Raw genomic sequence first — 9,535 nt, 5'->3', positions numbered from 1 at the left:
GCTCTGTAACAGTACAGGCGTCACGTAACGCAGTGGGTTGATGTGTTCGCGTTGCTCTGTAACAGTACAGGCGTCACGTAACGCAGTGGGTTGATGTGTTCCTGTTGCTCTGTAACAGTACAGACGTCACGTAACGCAGTGGGTTGATGTGTTCTCTGTTGCTCTGTAACAGTACAGACAGCTACATGGAATAAACACCTGCAATTCCTGACTATCCTCATGCGACCATTATAAATAATACAGAGTCCTTTTAGAAATGCCACAGCCCATCCAAAGAAATTGAGGGAAACATCTGTGTGTTATTTCTTGTATCAGCATTTTGAATATATTTGAAAATGTTCTATTCTGAAATTGGATGATATACTGATGTGTATAGTTGTATGTGTATTATCATCACAGTCATGAACCCCCCCTACAGTCCACTACTGTGACTGTCATTACACATAATGAATAAAGGCACAGGACACACTTCCCTTTGTACAACAACACATCTCGATTTGACTTCCTTGAAATATATATATTACTTCATTCGGAGGAGAGAAAAAAATATATAGTCACTTTATATGTTAATTATGTTCGGATGATTGTAGTTTTGTGCTTAGAATATCAAATGTTGTATGGAACAGTGTTTCCTGAGCCAATTCCACACAGTCCAGAACTAGAATGGCTGATTCAACTAACGAAGGGCTTGATGATTAGTTGACATGCGATACATAACATAAGTGGACCTGGCTGGGGGGAGGCCCTGGAGGAGAGATTGGCAAACTGTGATCTGGAAAGACTCACCTGAACTCCATAACGTCTATGAAGGAGTCATAGTAGCTGGAAATGGCCGCCATCACCTCAGACTTGTGTTTCTGGATGCCTACCAGATACTGCTGCTTTCATTCATGACATATCACATTAGACACGTTTACAGATGGTCATTAAAGTGTTTTATTTGATTCAGAATGAAGGGTGGATTGAGGGCTGCTACTTACACTATTTCCCCTGAAGTCGATGTTGGGGAACTTCTTATTGATGTATTTGACTGATGCTTCCATGGTCTTGTCTGTCAGGTATTGTGGCCGAAGCTTGGGATCAAGCACGTCTGGAACAGAACCGGCTAGGGGTTAAGGGTCAATTACATTTTCATCCACTCAATTCAGAAAATGAACTATTGAATTTAGTATAATCAATTTTTTTTTTTTTTTTTGCCTCCTGACATGGATTGAATAATAAGTTATTTATGGGGCCTGAAAAGTTCGGTTGTGTTTTTTGTTTAAAAGTGAGACCAATATTTTGACAAACGTAGTTAGCAGATCTGTGCTGAGGCTTTGTGAGTGTGTCAGCAGGAGTCTGAATGGATGCAGATCAGTCTGGTTTCCTGTGTGAACTTCCTCTTCAAGGCAAGCTGACACTCAGAAAATGTATATTCTTTCCGCAGCAGCCACCAAGCTAACTATAATTGAGAGATTTAGAACATTCTAGAATGTTGATGATGGATCATTTCCCATCCCAGTGTTTCCATCCACACGGTTCTCCATCACAAACAGGGCAGAAAGCTGTGAATGTATCAGGAGAAAAACCTGTGTCTTTCCTTCAAGTTCCGTTTTTTCTTTTTGTTCAAGTGTCGCCATTCTCCTTAACAGATCTCCCCCCTCCTCTCTCACCTTCTTAATGTAGTTCATACGCAGCAGCACCCCTGTCCCTCTGTCATTGAGGATGGTGAGCTTCTCAGCTAGCTTCTGTTGGTAAGCCATGGCCATGATGCTCCTCTCCCCCCCCTACTGTTACAGCCCTGGTCTGTCTCCTCTCCTTCAGATCAGGAAACAGTCCTTTGACAGCCAGACTCGAAGACAAGTGCACCCAGCCACACCCTGTCACCCTGCTGTCACGTGATTGGTGGAGCTATACTAAATAACAGAACTGGAGTTGTGGATTTCCTGTCAGTGTGACAGTTAAGCCAACCGTTACACTCGTGTGTATTTTTACATGTCAAACAGAGTTGGTAGTCGTTTACTGTAATGGTCCAATCAGGAGAGAGGATATGGTCCTCTATTTGAAGGGTACTATAAGCACTTTATTGCACATGCATAACAAGTACATAGGCATTATCTCAACAAATCACCTATTTAGCTCAGGAGGTAGAGCATGGCGTGTTCAACGTCAGGGTTCGATTCCCATGAAATGTATACACTACTGAAAGTTGCTCTGGATAAGAGCATCTGCTAAATGATGTAAATGAAAGGATCTGCCAAAAATGACCCAAATGTAACTGCCTGTAGCTCAGGCATTGAAGCAAGGATACGCATATTCTGGATGTCATATGAAAAGGAAACACTTGGAAGTTTGTGGAAACGTGAAAGGAATGTTGTAGAATATTACACATTAGATCTGGTTAAAGAAAATACAAAAAAAGGAAAAAAACCTGTTTTATTCATTTTGTACCGTCAGCTTTCAAGAGAAAGGCCATAATGCGTTATTCAGCCCAGGCGCTGATCCAATGAACCATTGTATTTCTGGGAAAAAAATATTGTATCAAGACCGCCCAAATGTGCCTAATTGATTTCTAACTTTGGGTTCACTGCTATTAACTCTCCAAACAATAGCATTGCCATTATTTAACTGTAAATTTGACAGTGCAGTTAGATTAGCAGAATTTAAGCTTCCTGCCAATATCAGATAAGTCCATGTCCTGGGGAAATGTTCGGGGGGGGACGACGACACACACACCCGATCCTGTAGAGGTTTTCATGAACAACACTGCAAGTTAGTGAGTGAATGGTGAGAATAGACCAGAGCGGTGTTCCATCAGTCTCCATTAGATGGCATTATATACCAGCTTGTGGCTGAGCTAAATACCATGCTGCAATATAGGCTGGTTTTGACATACGGAGATGAAGCCTAACTATTCTGTTCCTGGACTCAATATAGAATCTCCCCCTCAAAGTACTTTTTTGTCCAAGAATATAGGCTTAACCTAGCCTGGTCAAGATGTTTTGTGCTGTCTTGCCATTGTATGGTAACTGTCGCATGGACTTGGTAAGACAGTAAAACCAGATTTAGGGCCAGGCTAGACTTACGCTAGGTCTGAGACAGTCTTAGCTCAAAAAACCCAACTATCTATAAAGCCCTTTTTACATAAGGTGTCACAACGTCCTTATACAGAAACCCATTCTAAAATCCCAAAGAACAAGCAACTCAGAAACCCCCTTGGCTGGAAAAACTCCCTAGAATGGCAGGAACCTAGAAAGAAACCTGGAGGAACTAGGCTCTGAGGGTGGCCAGTCCTCTTCTGGCTGGCACGGGTAGAGAGAAACCAGGTTCTGAGGGGTGGCCAGTCCTCTTCTGGCTGGCACGGGTAGAGGGAACCAGGCTCTGAGGGGTGGCCAGTCCTCTTCTGGCTGTGCTGGGTAGAAAGGAACCAGGCTCTGAGGGGTGGCCAGTCCTCTTCTGGCTCCTGAGGGTGGCTGGGTAGAAAGGAACCAGGCTCTGAGAGGTGGCCAGTCCTCTTCTGGCTGTGCTGGGTAGAAAGGAACCAGGCTCTGAGGGGTGGCCAGTCCTCTTCTGGCTGTGCGGGTAGAAAGGAACCAGGCTCTGAGAGGTGGCCAGTCCTCTTCTGGCTTTGCCGGGTGGAGATTATAACAGTACATGGCCATTAAGGCCAGATCGTTCTTCAAGATGTTCAAACGTTCTTAGATGACCAACAGGGTCAAATAATAATCACAGTGGTTGTAGGGTGCAACAGGTCAGCACCTCAGGAGTAAATGAAAAACAATTACTTCAATACTAGTGATTTGACAGCCCAATTCAAATCGTTCATATATTTTGACAGTTATGGGGACAAACAATAGAAAATGTGTTTCTAGATTTTGCCTGGAACCATAAGGTCTTCATTAACAAACTAACTAATAGCACTGAGATCCAGCACTAACAGCTCTGAGATACAGCACTAACAGCACTGAGATATAGTACTAACAGCTCTGAGATACGGTACTAACAGCTCTGAGATACAGTTCTAACAGCTCTGAGATACAGTTCTAACAGCTCTGAGATATAGTACTAACAGCTCTGAGATTACTAACAGCTCTGAGATACAGTTCTAACAGCTCTGAGATACTGAACAATAATGTCCATTAACCTGGCTATGTCTGAGATACTGAACAATAATGTCTCCATTAACCTGGCTAGCAGCTCTGAGATACTGAGCAATAATGTCTCCATTAACCTGGCTAGCAGCTCTGAGATACTGAACAATAATGTCTCCATTAACCTGGCTAGCAGCTCTGAGATACTTAACAACAATAATGTCTCCATTAACCTGGCTAGCAGCTCTGAGATACTGAACAATAATGTCTCCATTAACCTGGCTAGCAGCTCTGAGATACTGAACAATAATGCTCTCCATTAACCTGGCTAGCAGCTCTGAGATACTGAACAATAATGTCTCCATTAACCTGGCTAGCAGCTCTGAGATACTGAACAATAATGTCTCCATTAACAGCTAGCTCTCCTGAGATACTGAACAATAATGTCTCCATTAACCTGGCTAGCAGCTCTGAGATACTGAACAATAATGTCTCCATTAACCTGGCAAACAGCTCTGAGATACTTAACAACAATAATGTCTCCATTAACCTGGCTAGCAGCTCTGAGATACTGAACAATAATGTCTCCATTAACCTGGCTAGCAGCTCTGAGATACTGAACAATAATGTCTCCATTAACCTGGCTAGCAGCTCTGAGATACTGAACAATAATGTCTCCATTAACCTGGCTAGCAGCTCTGAGATACTGAACAATAATGTCTCCATTAACCTGGCTAGCAGCTCTGAGATACTGATAATGTCTCCATTAACAACAATAATGTCTCCATTAACCTGGCTAGCAGCTCTGAGATACTGAACAATAATGTGTCTCCATTAACCTGGCTAGCAGCTCTGAGATACTGAACAACAATAATGTCTCCATTAACCTGGCTAGCAGCTCTGAGATACTGAACAATAATGTCTCCATTAACCTGGCTAGCAGCTCTGAGATACTGAACAATAATGTCTCCATTAACCTGGCTAGCAGCTCTGAGATACCCAACAACAATAATGTCTCCATTAACCTGGCTAGCAGCTCTGAGATACTGAACAATAATGTCCATTAACCTGGCTAGCAGCTCTGAGATACTGAACAATAATGTTCCATTAACCTGGCTAGCAGCTCTGAGATACTGAACAATAATGTCTCCATTAACCTGGCTAGCAGCTCTGGAGATACTGAACAATAATGTCTCCATTAACCTGGCTAGCAGCTCTGAGATACTGAACAATAATGTCTCCATTAACCTGGCTAGCAGCTCTGAGATACTGAACAACTCCAATAATGTAATGTCTCCATTAACCTGGCTAACAGCTCTGAGATACTTAACAACAATAATGTCTCCATTAACCTGGCTAGCAGCTCTGAGATACTGAACAATAATAAGGTCTTCATTAACCTGGCAAACAGTTCTGAGCTACATAACAAACACTGCTATTTATAGACATAATGACTCACTGAAGAGATAGCCAAGCTCACTAGAGAAAACTCCAGCTATTCAGTAACCATGTGTCTTTTCTATCTTTTCTTAACCAGATGCCATACACTGTCTTAGCAGAGAACTGCTCAGCAGACCTGGGTCAAATAGTATTTGAAACATTTCAAATAGCTTTAAGTGTTTGCTTTACCAGCTGCCTAGAATTCCAGATGGACCGGGTTTGGACTTTTGAGTCTATGCTCCTGGTTTACTTGCACCAAGCAAAAGAATCACAGTCAATTACATATTGTCACACCCCTGATCTGTATCACCTGTCCCTGTGATTGTCTCCCACCCTCCAGGTGTCGCTATTTCCAGTCTATTTATCTCTGTGTTTCCTGTCTCTCTGTGCCAGTTCGTCCTGTATGTTTAGTGAAGTCAACCAGCGTGTTTCACCGTACTCTGTCTGACCACTGCCTGACTCTGGGCTACTTTCCTGCCTGTCTGATCATCCTGCCTGCCCTGACCTTGAATCCTCCTCCCCCTGACCTTGAATCTACCTGCCCTCTGACCTTGAATCTGCCTCTTCCCCTTGAATCCTCCTCCCCTGACCTTGAATCTACCTGCCCTGTGACCTTGAATCTGCCTGCCCTGTGACCTTGACCTTAAATCTGCCTGCCCTGTGACCTTGAATCTGCCTGCCCTGTGACCTTGAATCTGCCTGCCCTGTGACCTTGAATCTGCCTGCCCTCTGACCGTGAATCTGCCTCTTCTGACCTTGAATCTGCCTGCCCTCTGACCTTGAATCTACCTGCCCTCTGACCTTGAATCTGCCTGCCATCTGACCTGGAATCTACCTGCCCTCTGACCTTGAATCTGCCTGCCCTCTGACCTTGAATCTGCCTCTTCTGACCTTGAATCTGCCTCTTCTGACCTTGAATCTGCCTCTTCTGACCTTGAATCTGCTTCTTCTGACCTTGAATCCGCCTGCCCTCTGACCTGAACCTACCTGCCCTGAGGAAAAAACTGGACTCTGGAGTCTGAGAGAGTTAGACACGTCAACAAGGCTGGCTGGGGGAGGAAAACAGGACAGGTGGAGGGAGATGAGTTGTGATTGTGGGTGAGGCTGGGAGATGGGTTGTGAGTGGTGGGTGAGGCTGGGAGAGATGGGTTGTGATTGGTGGGTGAGACTGGGAGATGGGTTGTGATTGGTGGGTGAGGCTGGGAGATGGGTTGTGAAGTGGTGGGTGAGGCTGGGAGATGGGTTGTGATTGGTGGGTGAGCTGGGAGATGGGTTGTGAGTGATGGGTGAGGCTGGGAGATGGGTTGTGAGTGGTGGGTGAGGCTGGGAGATGGGTTGGTGATTGATGGGTGAGGCTGGGAGATGGGTTGTGATCGGTGGGTGAGGCTGGGGGAGATGGACAGGTGGATGGGTGGGATGAGGAGGGAGATGGGTTGTGATCGGTGGGTGAGGCTGGGAGATGGGTTGTGATTGGTGGGTGAGGCTGGGAGATGGGTTGTGATCGTGGTGAGAGCTGGGGAGATGGGTTGTGATTGGTGGGTGAGGCTGGAGATGGGTTGTGATTGGTGGGTGAGGCTGGGAGATGGGTTGTGATTGGTGGGTGAGGCTGGGAGATGGGTTGTGATTGGTGGGTGAGGCTGGGAGATGGGTTGTGAATTGATGGGTGAGACTGGGAGATGGGTTGTGATTGATGGGGTGAGGCTGGGAGATGGGTTGTGATTGGTGGGTGAGACTGGGAGATGGGTTGTGATTGGTGGGTGAGGCTGGGAGATGGGTTGTGATTGATGGGTGAGGCTGGGAGAGATGGGTTGTGATCGGTGGGTCCTTCTTTTCTCCTTCTTCTTTGACTTGTCCTTATTTTGCTGTGACTGTATAATAACAGTCTTGTATCTGGGATCTCCTCTGTTCTCAGTGAGTTTAGACCTCGGGCCGTGACATCTTGTCGCTTGTCGGAGGGTAATTATTAGCGATGTACCTGCTTCTACATATGGAGGCGATGAAAGAGATCACATTCTGTTGGATCTTAGTTTTGAGTCACAACAAAAAGACAACATAAAGCTTGAGCAAAAGAGTGAGAATGAATTTACACACATAAAACAAAGAAAACAAGAGGGGGACAGAAATAACAATTACTGGCAAAGGAAAACCTTTCAACTTAGTTTCTCTCTTTTCATTATTGCTACCTCATATCCACTTTCCTCCACGATACTCCCTCAGGGATCCAAGTGGAACTGACAGTGGAATGTAGAAACTGGGAAGGAGAGAGGGAGGGAGGGAGGGAGTGGGGGGGTTATGAGAGAACCAAGTAGAGAGAGGGAGGGAGTGAGGGAGTGGGGGGGTTATGAGAGAACCAAGTAGAGAGAGGGAGGGAGAGAGAAGAGAAGGAATTCATTTTTATTGTTTATTTAACTTTTGTATATTATCTACCTCACTTGCTTTGGCAATGTTAACACGTTTCCCAAGCCAATAAAGCCCCTTGAACTGAATTTAATTGAATTGAAAGAGAGAAGGTAGAGACCGAGACAGAGAGAGAGAGATAGATCAAAACACAGAGAGAGAGATTAATTAACCTGCAGTCCTATAATATATATATATATATATATATATAGTAATATATATATATATTACTATATATCTTCCTATATAATGCATCTCTTCCCATAAGTATCAGATGTTTCAGTGTTCAGGCTGTGTTCACTGTGAGGTGATAGAGACTCCGAGGTGGAGGGAGATGTTATGGAGACAGGGCAGGGGCAAGCAGAGCTCTGCTCGTTTAGCCAACAGAATGTCCAATGGTACCAACCACCCAGCTGATAGGGCAGGGTGGCAAGAGATCTGCAAATATGCCAGCATGGCAGAGCATCACAGGACCAGGAGGAAAGGGGGAGGGACAGAGCCAGCAGGGGGAGATGGAGGAGGAACAGGGACATTGGGAGAGGGGGGAGGGATAGGGATAGTGGGAGAGGGAGGAGGAACAGGGACAGTGGGAGAGGGGGGAGGGATAGGGACAGTGGGAGAGGGAGGAGGAACGGGGAGAGGGAGGAGGAACAGGGACAGTGGGAGTGGGAGGAGGAACAGGGACAGTGGGAGAGGGGGAGGGATAGGGACAGTGGGAGAGGGGGGAGGAACAGGGACAGTGGGAGAGGGAGGAGGAACAGGGACAGTGGGAGAGGGGGAGGGATAGGGACAGTGGGAGAGGGAGGAGGAACAGGGAGAGGGATGAGGAACAGGGACAGTGGGAGTGGGAGGAGGAACAGGGACAGTGGGGAGAGGGGGAGGAACAGGGACAGGGGGAGAGGGAGGAGGAACAGGGACAGTGGGAGAGGGGGGAGGAACAGGGACAGTGGGAGAGGGAGGAGGAACAGGGACAGTGGGAGAGGGGGAGGAACAGGGACAGTGGGAGAGGGAGGAGGAACAGGAAGAGGGAGGAGGAACAAGGAGAGGGAGGAGGAACAGGGACAGTGGGAGAGGGGGGAGGAACAGGGACAGGGGGAGAGGGAGGAGGAACAGGGACAGGGGAGAGGGAGGAGGAACAGGGTCAGTGGGAGAGGGAGGAGGAACAGGGAGAGGGAGGAGGAACAAGGAGAGGGAGGAGGAACAGGGACAGGGGAGAGGGAGGAGGAACAGGGACAGGGGGAGAGGGAGGAGGAACAGGGACAGGGAGGAGGAACAGGGAGAGGAGGAGGAACAGGGACAGGGGGAGAGGGAGGAGGAACAGGGACAGTTGGAGAGGGAGGAGGAACAGGGACAGTGGGAGAGGGAGGAGGAACAGGGAGAGGGGGAGAGGGAGGAGGAACAGGGACAGGGGGAGAGGGAGGAGGAACAGGGACAGGGGGAGAGGGAGGAGGAACAGGGAGAGGGAGGAGGAACAGGGACAGTGGGAGAGGGGGGGCAGGGACAGTGGGAAAGGGGGGAGGGACAGGGACAGTGGGAGAGGGGGAGGAACAGGGACAGTGGGAGAGGAACAGGGACTGTGGGAGAGGGGGAGGGACAGGGACAGTGGGAGAGGGGGAGGAACAAGGACA

This window comes from Oncorhynchus gorbuscha, unplaced genomic scaffold (genome assembly GCF_021184085.1).
Source record: "Oncorhynchus gorbuscha isolate QuinsamMale2020 ecotype Even-year unplaced genomic scaffold, OgorEven_v1.0 Un_scaffold_4663, whole genome shotgun sequence".
NCBI classification, from domain to species: domain Eukaryota; kingdom Metazoa; phylum Chordata; class Actinopteri; order Salmoniformes; family Salmonidae; genus Oncorhynchus; species Oncorhynchus gorbuscha.
This window is presented reverse-complemented; position numbering follows the sequence as displayed.